The sequence below is a fragment of the Carcharhinus amblyrhynchos genome, chromosome 10, assembly GCF_965287045.1.
Source record: "Carcharhinus amblyrhynchos chromosome 10, sCarAmb.v2.hapA, whole genome shotgun sequence".
Taxonomy (NCBI): domain Eukaryota; kingdom Metazoa; phylum Chordata; class Chondrichthyes; order Carcharhiniformes; family Carcharhinidae; genus Carcharhinus; species Carcharhinus amblyrhynchos.
Window position 1 is genome coordinate 106,567,101 of NC_137333.1, and position 15,245 is coordinate 106,582,345.

The 15,245-nt window shown below is 49.1% G+C and overlaps 2 protein-coding genes across 2 annotated transcripts in view; one reads left to right on the forward strand and one right to left on the reverse strand.

The window, feature by feature from the left end:
* The window catches only part of rhogb (ras homolog family member Gb), a 30,241-nt gene extending 17,464 nt beyond the window's left edge, over positions 1-12,777 (reverse strand). The window contains exon 1 of the mRNA XM_080197754.1: positions 12,685-12,777. The gene's annotated coding sequence lies outside the window, so the exon portion shown is untranslated. The remainder of the gene's footprint in view (positions 1-12,684) is intronic.
* LOC145349322 (interferon-inducible GTPase 5-like) overlaps positions 1-15,245 on the forward strand; it is a 59,000-nt gene that overhangs the window by 6,608 nt on the left and 37,147 nt on the right. The window lies entirely within an intron of this gene.

Consider the following 15,245-nt stretch of genomic DNA (forward strand, 5'->3'; position numbering starts at 1 on the left):
TGCACAACACACTCTCAAATCGCTTTGTCCCTAGCTGGTTCCACAATTACTCCAGGAAGCAAGATAAATGCATGAGGGAGAAAGGAATATATCAAATTGGAGCAGGAGGAGGCCATTCAGCCCCTCAAGGCTGCTCCGCCATTCAATCCTATCACAGCTAATCTGATTTTGCCCTTAACTTCACATTCTGCCTACTCACTCAGTCAAGAATCAACTACCTCAGACCAAAACACATTCAGTGACGCTGCTGCCTCCATTGCTCTCTTTGGAAAGGGGGTTCCACACATTCATTACCCTCTCTAGAGGGAGAGATTCCTCCCACCTCCTGATTAAATGGGAGACTCCCTATTTTTAACCTGGGTCCCCTAGTTCCAGTCTCTGCCACCACAATATTTTGGCCTCAGCTACTTTCTGTGGGATTGAATTCCACACATTCACCACCCTCTGGGTGAAGAAATTTCTTCTCACCTCAGCTCAAAGGTTTATCCCTTATCCTCAAACTCTGACTCCATCATCGGAAATATTCTTTCTGAATCTACCGTCTCACCCTGTGTGAATTTTATAAGTTTCTATCAGATTCCCCTCTCACTCTTCTAAACTCCAATGAATATAATCCTAACCGACTCAGTCTCTCCTCATATGACAGACCTGCCATCCCAGGAATCAGCCTGGTAAACCTTTGCTGGACTCCCTCGATAGCAAGGACGTCCTTCCCCAGATAAGGAGACCAAAACTGCTCACAATACTCCAGGCCTCACCAACACCCTGTACGATTGCAGCAAAACATCCCTATCCCTGTATTCAAATCCCCTCGCTATGAAGGCCAGCACACCATTTGCCTTCCCTACTGCCTGCTGTACCTGCGCGCTTACTTTCAGCGATGGAGGCATGAGGGCTCCAAGGTCTCGCTGAGTATCCACTTCTCTCAATTTACACCCATTCGAATAATAATAATGTCTTCCTATTATTGTTCCCAAAGTGGATAACCTCACATTTATCCTCATTATACTGAACCTGCCATGCAGATACCCACACACTCAGCCTGTCCAAATCACACTGGAACATCTCTGTATCCTCCTCACAGCTCACCCTCCCACCCAACTTTGTATCATCTGCAAATCTGGAGATAATACATTCAGTTCCTTCTTCCAAATCATTCATATATTAATGTGAACAGTTGGGGTCCCAGCACAGATCCCAGTGGAGCCCCACTAGTCACTGCCTGCCAATCAGAAAAAGACCCATTTATGCCAACTCTTTGCTTCCTATCTGCTAACCAGCTTTCTATCCATCTCAAGACATTACCTACAATCCCATGTGCTTTAACTTTACACAACAGTCTGTTATGTGAGACTTGTTGAAAGCCTTCGAAAAGTCTAAATAAACCACATCCACTGGTTCCCCTCAGTCAACTCTACTAGTTACATCCTCAAAGAATTTGTTAAGCATGATTTCCCTTTTGTAAATCCGTGCTGACTGTGTCTGATTATCCCACTGCCTTCCAAATGCTGAGTTATGAAATCCTTGATAATGGACTCCAGTAACTTCCCCAGTACTGACATTAGGTTCACTGCTCTATCGTTCTCTGATTTCTCTCTACCTTCCCTTTTTGAATGGTGGGCTCACATTAACCTCCAATCTGTAGGAACCAGTCCAGAGTCCAAAGAATGCTGGAAAATAACCACCAATGGATCTGCTATTTCCACGGCCACTTCCTGAACTGCTCTGGGATGAAGATTATCAGGATCTGGAGATTTATCCACCTTCAATCCCATCAATTTCCCCAAAACCATTTCTCTACGAATGCTGATTTCCGACAGCTCCTCACTAAAACATGTTTCTCTCAGCGCTTCTGGTACATTATTCCTGTCTTCCTTTGTGAAGACTGAAGCATAAAGAATAAATTTAATTCCTTGGCCATTTCTTTATTCCCCATTATGAATTCTCCCGTCTCTGACTGTAAGGGCCTACATTTGTTTTTGTCAATCTTTTTCTCTTTATATACCTATGGAAACTTTTACAGTCAGTTTTTATGTTCCCAGCTAGCTGACTTTCATATTCTATTTTTCTCTCCTTAATCAATCCCTGGGTCGTCCTCTGCTGAATTTTAAACTGCTCCCAATCCTCAGGCCTACTGCTTTTTCTTGCCGATTTGTATGCTTCTTCCTTGAATCTGATACTATCTACAATTTCCCTGTAAGCCATGGCTTGGCCACCATTCCCTTACCACTCTTGAGCCAAACAGGAATAAACAACTTCTGGAGTTCACTGATTTGTTCTTTCAATGCCTGCCATTGTTTGTCCACTGTCCTTCCTTTCAGTAATGTTTCCCAGTCCATCCGGACCAATTCATGCCTCGTACCATCACTGTTCCCTTTACTGAGATTCAGGACCCTGATCTCAGGGTCAACTACGTCACCATCCAACTTGACAAAGAATTCTACCATATTATGATCACTCATCTCCAAGGATTCTCTCAATGAGACTGCTGAGTAAACCTCTCTCTTTGCATCCTCAGTACCGCACTGGGAGTGTCAGCCTGGTTTATGTATTTGAATCTTTTCAGTGGGGCTTGAAGCTGCATCCATTTGACTCAGATACAAGAGTGCTCCCCACTGAACCCAGGCTGACAAAAGACGGGGAAAATAACCCTGGCCTTGCCTAAAACTTGGGAGAGACAAACCGCTGTGACGGAGCCAAGACCCTTCTGGAGAGAGTGAAAGAGTGAGGGAGGTTTGGGGGGGGGGAGGGTGGCTGTTGGGGGACTGTCAATGGAATTGAGTAACCTCTGCCCGTCAGCGCATTGCTCCTGCTCGATTGCTTCACCTAGCGAGATGTCGGAATCTCAATGTCGAAAGGGTTTCCAAACACAGCAGCAATTCTGTTTGAGTTTCCTCACTGACACGAGGTGAAAACACAAACAGCAACAAAAGGAGAAGAAATGTCTGACTGCAGGAATGGGCGTTGGCTCAAAAATGCACCAACTGAGACTTTTGCAGATTTCAAACCTCCCCACATCTGCTCACTTCTCTTTACCCCACAATAACCCAGCAGAGTTCATCAAATCTACAGCTAATCCTAACCTCTACCCAATATCCAGCCCACTGACCAACGGGCAGGAGAAATGAATGCTCACTGATCCTCAGTGCTGGGGAAGCTTCGAGAAACAATAATTTGCATCTAACTTACAAATCACATGGACAATCCTAAGGAAAGCTAGCATGGATTGTTAAGGACAAATCACGTTTAACTAACTTGGAGTTTTTGAGGAGGTAATAGAGAGGATTGATGAGGGTAATGCAGTTGATGTGATATACATGGACTTTCAAAAGGCATTCAATACAGTGTCACACAACAGACTGAGAAAAGTTATAACTCATGGAATGAAAGGGTCAGTAGTAACATGGATATGGAAGGTTTGTAGCGGTGTTCCCCAGGGTCATTACTGGGACCCATGCCTTTCCCGATATATATTAATGACCGAGACCTTGGAGTACAAGAGATAAATTCAGAATTTGCAGAAAATACAAAACTTGGAAGTATTGCAGACTGTAGAACTGGTGGGAGGTGGCGACACGGTCATCATTGCTGCCTGACAGCGCCAGGGACCTGAGTTCAATTCCGGCCTTGGGTCATTGTCTATGTGGAGTTGGCATGTTCTCCCCATGGCTGCATGGGTTTCCTCCGGGTGCTTTGGTTTCCCCTCTCAGTCCAAAGGTCTGAGGGTTAGTTTAATTGGTCGTGCTAAATTCTCCCTTAATGTCAGAGGGATTAACTACGTAAATATATGGAATATGGAAATAGGGCCCAGGTAGGACTGTTGTCGGTGCAGAATCGAAGGACTGAATGGCCTCCTTCTGCACTGTAGTGATTGTATGATTCGCTCAGTGCACTAGTAAATGCAGAGACCCAGGGTAATGCTCTGGGGAGCTGGGTTCAAATCCCACCATGGCAGATGGCGAATTCAATAAAAATCTGGAATTAAAATCTGGTTCACCAGTGTTCTTTAAGGAAGGAAATCTGCCGTCCTTACCCGGCCTGGCTTACACGTGACTCCAGGCCTACAGCAATGTGCTTTAATCTTAGCTGCCCCTCAGAAATGGCTGAGTGAGACACAGCTCAAGGGCAATTAGGGATGGGCAATAAAGGCTGACCCAGCCAAAAAAATAAACTTCAAGAGGACAGACAGATTGGCGGAATGGGCAGATAGATGGTAGTTAAAATTTAATGCAGGGAAGAGATTCATTATGTCAGAGAGAACACGGAGAGACAGTTTAGAATAAAGGGTATAATTCTAAAGGTGGGTTCAGGAACAGAAAGGTTATGAGTGCATAAATCATTGAAGGTGGAAGGATAGGTGGTTAATAAAGCGATATGGGATTTAAAGAGTATAAATGTGTGGTTATGGCAAACTTCTATAAATCACTGGTTCAGCTTTCGCTGGAATGGTGCGTCCGGTTTTGGGTACCTTGCTTTCGGAAGGATGTAGTGACGTTGGAGAGAGTGCAGAAAAGATTCACAAGAATGGTTCCAGGCAGGAGGAATATCGGTCATGTGGACAGATTGGAGAAGTTCAAACTGGGTTCTCCTCGGGGAAGGGAAGGCAGAGAGGAGAGGCGGTAGAGGGGTCTGGACAGAACAGTGGGGTGCCGTGGCCATTCTGCAATTCTATCCCAGCTGAACGAAGCGCAACCATTTGTCACCGAACGTCAGCCATCAGCTCCCGCTCGAGAACTGAGAATGATTCAGAATTTTAAGTCAGTTTGTGGTAAATGTTCCTCTCAACTCAGCAGTGCTAGCAGTTAAAGGAAGCAGACCTCTGTCTCACCAACACGTTATGTTAAACTGCGAGATTTGGGCCGTACGGAAAGGCTAAGTGTGAATAAGTGTGAAGGGGCCAGCTCACACTAACAGTAAATATCAACATCACGCTCCAATATTACATTTCAAAACCAAATGTACATCGAAGGAAAAGGCAGAGTTACATCTCCACAGCAAATCCCACCACGTTACAACATAAACAAGCGCTTTACAGCCAATGAAGTACTTTAGAGGGGTAGCCATTGTTGTGATGCAGGAAACACAGCAGCCAAATTGTGCACAGCAAGATCCCAAAAGCAGCACTGTGATAATGACCCAGATTGAGGAATAAATATTGGCCTGGAGACCAGGGAGAATTCCGTTATAGTCCTTCAAAATGCCCATCAGAGCTGAACCAGTGTCTTATAGAAAATCAACATGATCTCTTTGTTTTTGTAATCGATGCCCCTATTAATAATGTCCAGGATACTGAGTACTTTATTGACCACTTTCTCAATCTGTACATCTCCTGCTCGCTCTGCTCCCTTTGGGAGTTGTACCCTTTGTTTTATAATCCTTCCGACCAAAATGACTCATTTCACATTTCTCTGCAGCACCCTGACTGCCGATCCCACCAACCTGCCCAGCTCCTCCTCAATCCTGTCTCCTCACCGTTCACTATCCAAACTTTGTATCATCCACATACTTAAAGTTGTGCCCTGCGCACAACTCTCGCTGTAGTGACAGTGAAGAGGATAGCTGTGAACTCCAGAATTACATCAATGCCACAGAATCCCTACGGTGCAGAAAAAGGCCATTCGGCCCATCAAGTCTGCACAGAACAATCCCACCCAGGCCCAATCCCTGTAACCCCACACATTTACCCTAGCTTGTCCTCCTGTCACTAAGGGGGCAGTTTAGCATGGCCAATCCACCTAATCCGCAAATCTCTGAACCATGGGAGGAAACCGGAACACCTGGAGGAAACGCACGCAGACACGGGGAGAATGTGCAAATCCCACACAGACAGTGACCCAAGCTAGGAACTGAACCTGGGTCCCTGGCGCTGTGAGGCAGCAGTGCTAATCACTGTGCCACCCAAATGGTTGGTTGAATGGACAGAGAAGTGGCAAATGGAATTCAATCTGGAAAATTGTGAGGAAATGCATTTGTGGAGGGCAAACAAAGCGAGGGAAATACTGAATAAACAGGAAAATACTGAGAGGGATCGAGGAAGTGAGAGAGCTTGGAGTGAATGTCCACAGGTCTCTGAAGGTGGCAGGACAGGTGGATAAGGTGGTCAAAATGGAATGTTTTCCTTTATTGAGCGAGTTATTGAATCCAGAAGCAGGGATGTAATGTTGGAACTGGTTGGATCACAGCTGGAGTTTGTGTACAGTTCTGGTCACCACGTTACAGGAAGGACACTCTGGAGAGAGTGCAGAGGAGATTTACAAGAATGTTGTCAGGACTTGAAAACTGCAGCTTATGAGGAGGGATTGGATAGACTGGGGTTGTTTTTCTGAAGACAGAGGAGATTAAGGGGGTGATGTAATTGAGGTGTGCAGAATGATGAGGGGCTGGGACAGGGAGGATTAGTTTCTCCGAGCTGCGGACTAATTACTGAAGGATTAGAGGGGACATGAGGAAAATCTTTTTCACCCGGAGGATGGTGGGTGTTTGCAATTCACTGTCTAAGTTGGTGATTGAGGCTGAAACTCATTTAGAAGGTGCCTGGGTCTGAAATATTGGAAACTGCAAGGCTGCAGGCTGGGTGCTGGAAAATGGGATTAAAATGAGTGGAAAGTTTACTTTTCTCCTTCAAGATCAGTGCAGGCGTGATGGGCTGAATGGCCTCTTTCTGCACCGTAACTTTTCTGTGGTTGTATGGTTGTAAGATCTACGTCATTAGTATCTAAGTCATTGATATAGAACATAGAACACTACAGCACAAACAGGCCCTTCGGCCCACGAGTTGCGCCGATCACATCAACACCTACCAATCTACAGACCTATCTATAACCCTCAATCTCATTAAACCCCATATACTCATCCAGAAGTCTTTTAAAAGACCCCAGTGAGTTCGCCTCCACCACCACTGATGGCAGCCGATTCCATTCACTCACCACCCTCTGAGTGAAAAACTTACTCCTAACATCACTTCTGTACTTTCCTCCCCGCACCTTAAATCTGTGTCCTCTTGTAGCAACCATTTCAACCCGGGGAAATAGCCTCTGAGAATCCACCCTATCTATTCCTCTCAACATTTTATAAACCTCTATCAGGTCGCCTCTCAACCTTTGTCTCTCCAGGGAAAAGAGTCCCAGCTCCCTCAACCTAACTTCATAAGGCATGCCTCCCAATCCAGGCAACATCCTTGTAAATCTCCTCTGTACCCTTTCAATAGCTTCTACGTCTTTCCTATAGTGAGGCGACCAGAACTGCGCACAGTACTCCAAATGAGGCCTGACAAGGGTCTTATAAAGTTGCAGCATTACCTCCCGACTCCTAAACTCAATCCCTTGATTAATGAAGGCCAGTACACCATACGCCTTCTTGACCACCTCTTCCACCTGCGAGGCCGATTTAAGAGTCCTGTGGACCCGGACCCCAAGATCCTTCTGCTCTTCAACACTATACATCAGAAAAAAGCAAAGATCCCAACACTGACCCCGGAACTCCATTATCATAGAATCCACACAAGATTGCACAAGGAGGCCATTCGCCCATCGAGTCTGCACTGACCACAATCCACCCCAGATCCCATCCCTTTACCCTAGTTGGCTCCCCTGACACTAAGGGGCAATTTTTAGCATGGCCAATCCACCCAACCTGCACATCTTTGGGCTGTGGGAGGAAACTGAAGCACCCGGAGGAAACCCACGCAGACACGGGGAGAATGTGTAAACTCCACACAGGCAGTGACCCAAGCCGGGAATCGAACCCAGGTCCCTGGCACTGTGAGATAGCAGTGCTAACCCACTGTACCACCACATTGCCCCATTACAAATCTTCCTCCAGCCTGAAAAATATCCATTAATCTTTCTTCTTTTTCCTTTTCTCAGCCAATTCTGTATCCATATTGTTACTGTCCCTTTTATTTCACAATCTCTAACTTTGCTCACAGTTTGAAAGTCTATGTACATCACATCAACAGCATTGCCCTCACTGAACCTCAATTAACTCATCGAGAACCCCCCAACAAGATCATCACCCAAGCTGGAACCATTGGCTTCCACTGCTGTCACCCAGAGACTCCACCAGCAATGCTGACCCTCCCCTTTACTACTACAGGCAAGAACCTCCACACGTACAGTGTCTGTAAGATAGTAAATTCTGCAAGGTGCTTCACAGGAACTCTATAAACCAAAACTCAACCCTGAGCCACATCAGACCCAGAGTCTGAAAGGAGGAAAACAAAATACAACAAAGAACAAAGAAAATTACAGCACAGGAACAGGCCCTTCAGCCCTCCAATCCTGCACCGACCATGCTGCCCAACTGAACTAAAACCCCCTCCCCTTCCAGGGACCAAATCTGTCTATTCTCATCCTATTCATGTATTTGTCCAGACGCCTCTTAAAACTCACTATCGTATCCGCTTCCACTCCCTCCCCTGGCAATGAGTTCCAGGCACCCACCACCCTCTGTGTAAAAAATCTGCCTCGTACATCTCCTTTAAACCTTGCCCCTCACACCTTAAACCTGTGCCCCCGAGTAATTGACTCTTCCACCCTGGGAAAAAGCTTCTAACTATCCACTCTGTCCGTGCCTCTCATAATCTTGTAGACTTCTATCAGGTCTCCCCTCAACCCCCATCATTCCAGTGAGAACAAACCAAGTTTCTCCAACCTCTCCTCATAGCTAATGCCCTCCATACCAGGCAACATCCTGGTAAATCTTTTCTGTACCCTCTCCAAAGCCTCCACATCCTTCTGGTAGTGTGGTGACCAGAATTGAACACTGTATTCCAAGTGTGGCCTAACTAAGGTTCTATAAAGCTGCAACATGATTTTCCAATTTTTAAACTCAATACCCCGGCTGATGAAGGCAAGCATGCCGTATGCCTTCTTGACTACCTTCTCCACCTGCGTTGCCACTTTCAGTGACCTGTGTACCTGTACACCCAGATCCCTCTGCCTATCAATACTCTTAAAGGTTCTGCCATTTACTGTATATTTCCTATCTGTATTAAACCTTACCTCACATTTGTCCAGATTAAACTCCATCTGCCATCTCTCCGCCCAAGTCTCCAACTGATCTATATCCTGCTCTATCCTCTGATGGTCCTCATCGCTATCCGCAAATCCACCAATCTTTGTGTTGTCCACAAACTAACTTATCAATCCAGTTATATTTTCCTCCAAATCATTTACATATATTACAAACAGCAAAGGTCCCAGCACTGTTCCCTGAGGAACATCACTTGTCACAGCCCTCCATTCAGAAACACACCCTTTCACTGCTACCCTCTGCCTTCTTTGACCGAGCCAGTTCTGTATCCATCTTTCCAGCTCACCTCTGATCCCATGTGACTTCACCTTCTGCTCCAGTCTGCCATGAGGGACCTTGTCAAAGGCCTTACTGAAGTCCATGTACACAACATCCACTGCCCTACCCTCATCAATCATCTTTGTCACTTCCTCGAAAAACTCGATTAAGTTCGTGAGACACGACCTCCCCTTCACAAAACCATGTCGCCTCTCACTATTGCGTCCACTTATTTCCAAGTGGGAATAAATCCTGTCTTGAAGAATCCTCTCCAATAATTTCTCTACCACTGATGTAAGGCTCACCAGCCTGTAATTACCTGGATTATTCTTGCTACCCTTCTTAAACAGAGGAACAATAATGACTATTCTCCAATCCTCGGGGACCTCCCCTGTAGCCAGTGAGGATACAAAGATTTCTCTCAAGGCTCCAGCTATTTCCTCCCTTGTCTCTCTGAGTATTCTGGGGTATATCCCATCAGGCCCTGGGGACTTGTCCACCTTAATGTTTCTCAAGAACTCCAATACCACCTCCTTTTTGATCTCAACATCACTCAAACTATCTACACATCCTTTCCCAGACTCATCATTCACCAAGTCCTTTCCTTTGGTGAATACTGGCACAAAGTTCTCATTTAATACCTCGCCCATTTCCTCTGGCTCTATGTATAGATTCCCTCCCTTGTCCTTGAGTGGGCCAACCCTTTCCCTGGCTACCCTCTTGCTCTTTATATATGTGTAAAAAGCCTTGGGATTTTCCTTAATCCTGCCGGCCAATGATTTTTTTGTGATCCCTTTTAGCCTTCCTCACTCCTTGCTGAAGTTTTATTTTCCTTGTATTCCACATTTGCTTCATGTGTTCCCAGCCTCCTAGCTTTGACAAATGCTTCCCTTTTCTCTGACTAAGCTCACAATATCTCTCGTTATCCAAGGTTCCCAAAACTTGCCATCCTTATCCTTCATCCTTACAGGAATGTAACGGTCCTGAGTCCCTATCAACTTACACTTGAAAGACTCCCACATGCCAGATGTTGATTTGCCCTCAAACATCTGCCCTCAATCTACATTCCTAATATTTTACTCAGGTCAGGCCAGTCTGACGGTCTGCGTCATCTGTACCCAACTCTCACCAGAACCCTCCAGAACAACTGGGCAAGGGACAAGTTAACTCAGAAGGCTGGCTCGAGTACCCCAGATAAATCTTGACTCCAGACCCCACACCACTCCCCCAGCCAGGAGGATTCTGGCAGCAGCCCCCCCCCCACCAGCACTGGCCCCCAGCCCCTCCCCACACAATGGACCCCAGCCTCAACCCCGCCCCCCAGGAACTGGTCCCCCCCAGCCCCTCCATGCCCCGAACCGGACCCCCAGCCCCTCTCCCCCTGAACTGGCCACCTCCAGACCTTCTCCCCCCTGAACTGCCCCCCCCCCCCCCCCAGCTGCTTCTGCAGATTGACCCCCCACTCCACTCCAGACTGATGCCACCCCCAGTCCATACCCATCTTCCATACCTGAATAACAATGGCTCTCTCCTTTATCTCTCCCTCCCTCCTCTGACTCCCTCCCTCCCCCATTCCCTCCTTCCCTGCGTCCATCACCAGGCTGGTACCAGTGATGGTGTAGCGGGATTGTCATTGGGTTAGTAATCCAGAGAACCACAGCAATGGCCCCGAGTTCAAATCCCACCAATCTGAATTCATTTTAAAAAATATCTGGAATTAAGAAACTGCAGATGGCCACAAAACTATTGTCGATTGTCGGAAAAACCCATCTGGTTCACTAATGTTTTTAGGGAAGGAAATCTGCCTTCTTTACCCGGTCTGGCCTACATGAGGCACAGCAATAGGGTTGATTCTCAACTGCCCTGTGAAATGTCCGAGTGAGACACTCAGTTCGAGAGCTCATTATGGACGGGTAATAAATGCAGGCCCAGCAACACCCACATCCCATGGAAGAATATAAAGTGAGGATACAGATTTGTATCTGAAATCTCAGCTATCAAACACACACAACACAGTGAATCCGGGTGAGGAAACTCCAGCAAAACAGATCAGGGATGTTGTTGGTGATGAGAAGGAATGTTTTCCTGTGTTTTGTGCTCAGCACTGGATGAAGAGGCAAAGCAGGAATGCTGCCCAGAGTTTCCAAGGAGTGAACAGCCCCACGGGGGAAGGGAGGTCCAGAAACAGCGATCCAATTCCAACCCACACCCATCTCAACCCACACAGGGGCAAAACAGTAACTCAGCAACCAACCCTGGTCCTGGCATGAGCGGCAAAGAGACAGATGGGGTGGGGGTGGGAAGAATGGACAGAGAGAGAGAGAGGGGGGGGAATGGACAGAGAGAGAGAGAGAGAGGGGGGGGAATGGACAGAGAGAGAGAGGGGGGGAATGGACAGAGAGAGGGAGGGGGGGAATGGACAGAGAGAGAGAGGGGGGGAATGGACAGAGAGAGAGAGGGGGGGGATGGACAGAGAGAGAGGGGGGGGGATGGACAGAGAGAGAGAGAGAGAGGGGGGAATGGACAGAGAGGGAGAGGGGGGGAATGGACAGAGAGAGAGAGGGGGGAATGGACAGAGAGAGAGAGGGGGGAATGGACAGAGAGGGAGAGGGGGGGAATGGACAGAGGGAGAGAGGGGGGGAATGGACAGAGAGAGAGAGGGGGGAATGGACAGAGAGGGAGAGGGGGGGAATGGACAGAGGGAGAGAGGGGGGGAATGGACAGAGGGAGAGAGGGGGGGGAATGGACAGAGGGAGAGAGGGGGGGGAATGGACAGAGGGAGAGAGGGGGGGAATGGACAGAGAGAGAGAGGGGGGGAATGGACAGAGGGAGAGAGGGGGGGGAATGGACAGAGAGAGAGAGGGGGGGAATGGACAGAGAGAGAGGGGGGGAATGGACAGAGAGGGAGAGGGGGGGAAATGGACAGAGAGGGAGAGGGGGGGAATGGACAGAGAGGGAGAGGGGGGGAATGGACAGAGAGAGAGGGGGGGAATGGACAGAGAGGGAGAGGGGGGGAAATGGACAGAGAGGGAGAGGGGGGGAATGGACAGAGAGAGAGGGGGGGAATGGACGGGGGGGGTGGTGAAAGGAGGGGAAGGATTTGAGTTTGTTCATTTGTTTCGCCCCAAATCCAGAGGCAGCGATTGTGAATGTCCCGGGGGGAGAGACAGACAGAGACACACAGACAGAGACAGAGACAGAGACACAGACAGACGGCCCCCTCCCTCTCCCCTCATTTCCGCTGAAACTTTTCACAAAGCAGCGAAAGTTTGGGTGGGTTTATCGGCTCCCGCTGCCCCTCCCTGTCCCTGACCCTGTCCCCCACCCTCACCGTCCCACACTGACCCCCCTCTGTCCCCCCTGTCTGTCCCTGTCCCCCCCGCTCTCACTCACCGCTCATTCTCCGCACCCTCCGGCTCCGCTCCGCTGAGGAAGTTCAGCCCAGAGGAAACTCCTCACCCAGCAGGAAGTAACAACCCCACCCCCCCAGCCGGCAACACCCCCACCCGGGGGACAGGGGGAGGGGGGACAGAGAGGGTGGGGGGGACAGTGGGGGTCGGGGGGGGTCAGAGAGAGGGGGGTGGGGGAACAGAGGGGTTGGGGGTGGGTGTGACAGTGAGGGTGGGGGTGGGTGAACAGAGAGTGTGGGGGGGACAGAGAGGGTGGGGGGGTGGGGATAGAGGGGTCAGTGGGGGTGGGGGTGGGGGGGACAGAGAATGTGAGGGTGGGGGTACAGAGAGGGAGGGGTTGGGGGGGTACAGTGGGGGTGGGGGGGTTGACAGAGAGGGTGGGGGTGGGGGGACAGAGAGGGTGGGGGTGGGGGGACAGAGAGGGTGGGGGTGGGGGGACAGAGAGGGTGGGGGTGGGTGTGACAGTGAGGGTGGGGGTGGGTGTGGGGGGGTGAACAGAGAGTGTGGGGTGAGTATGGGGGGGACAGAGAGGGTGGGGGGTGGGGATAGAGGGGTCAGTGGGGGTAGGGGGGACAGAGAATGTGAGGGGGGGACAGAGAGGGAGGGGTTGGGGGGGGACAGTGGGGGTGGGGGGGGTTGACAGAGAGGGTGGGGGTGGGGGGGAACAGAGGGTGGGGGGTTGACAGGGTGTGGGTGGGGGTGGGGGACAACAGAGGGTGGGGTGGGTGTGGGGGGGACAGAGAGGGTGGGGGTGGGTATTGGGGGGACAGAGAGGGTGGGGCTGGGGGGACAGTGGGGGTGGGGGTGGGGGGACAGAGAGGGTGGGGATGGGGATGGGGGTGGGGGTGGGGGGGACAGAGAAGGTGGGGGTGGGTATGGGGGGGACAGAGAGGGTGGGGCTGGGGGGACAGTGGGGGTGGGGGGAGACAGAGAGGGTGGGTGTGGGGTTAGGGGAGACAGAGAGGGTGGGTGTGGGGGAGGACACTGTACTGTACGCCAAGATCTCCCTTCATCTATACTGAGTATATTCCCATATATTGTGTATTCTGTGTGACTGTTTGACTTCCCGAGGGTGGCACAGTGGTTGGCGCTGCAGCCTCACAGCACCAGGGACCCGGGTTCGATTCCCGGCTTGGGTCACTGCCTGTGTGGAATTTGCACATTCTCCCCGTGTCTGTGTGGGTTTTCTCCGGGTGCTCCGGTTTCCGTCCACACTCCAAAGATATGCGGGTTAGGTGGATTGGCTTCGATAAATTTGCTCCTTAGTGTCAGGGGGACTAGCCAGGGTAAATCACTGGGGTTATGGGGATAGGGCCTGGGTGGGATTGTGGTTGGTGCAGACTTGATGGGCTGAATGGCCTCTTCCTGTACTGTAGAAATTCCATGATTCTCAATGCATTGCCTCACATTTCTGTGTTAAAATCCATCTTCCACTTTACCGCCCACTCCACCAACACATCAACATCGTTTTGTAGATTGTAGCTATCATCTACACAATCCTGTCCTCGGTCTATCTTTGTGCTGTTTGCAAATTTTCCAATCATGTCCCCCCATGTTCATGTCCAAATTGTTAATATATAATACAAGCAGCAAAGGTCCCAACACCAAACATTGAAACCTTACTTGAAACAACTTTCCATTTGTAAAGGCATCCATCCATCATTATCCTTTGTTTCCGGTTACTGAATCAATCTTTAATCCAGTTTGCTACATTACCCTGTATCCCACACACTTTTACTTTATTGGGGTTTGAGTTTAAGAGCTGTGGGGTTATGCTGCAACTGTACCAGACGTTGGTGAGACCACATTTGGAATATTGTGTACAGTTCTGGTCACCTCACTATAAGAAGGATGTGGAAGCATTGGAGAGAGTGCAGAGGAGATTTACCAGGATGCTGCCTGGTTTGGAGGGTAGGTCTTATGAGGAAAGGTTGAGGGAACTGGGGCTTTTCTCTTTGGAGTGGAGGAGGATGAGAGGCGATTTAATAGAGGTTTATAAGATGATGACAGGGATCGATAGGGTGGACGTGCAGAGACTATTTCCTAGGGTGGATGTAGCTGTTACTAGGGGGCATGACTATAAGGTTCATGGTGGGAGATATAGGAGGGATGTCTGAGGTAGATTCTTTACTCAGAGTGGTTGGGGTGTGGAATAGACTGCCTGCTGTGATAGTGGAGTCGGACACCTTAGGAACTTTCAAGCAGTTATTGGATGGCCACATGGAGCACTCCAGACTTATAGGGAGGGGATAGCTTAATCTTGGGATTGGGCATTGCTCGGCACAACATTGAGGGCTGAAGGGCCTGTACTGTGCTGTACTGTTCTATGTTTCTATGTTTCTATGTGTGATCTTGTCAAACGCCTCGCTAAAATCCATATACACAACATCCACTGCATCTCCTTCATCAATCCTTCTTCTCACTTCCTTAAAGAACTCAATCAGGTTTGTGAGGAAAGACCTTTCTTTAAAAGATCCATGCTGACCATCCCTGACAGGTCAATGTCTTTCTCTGGGACAGTTAATCCTACCTCTCAGGATTCAT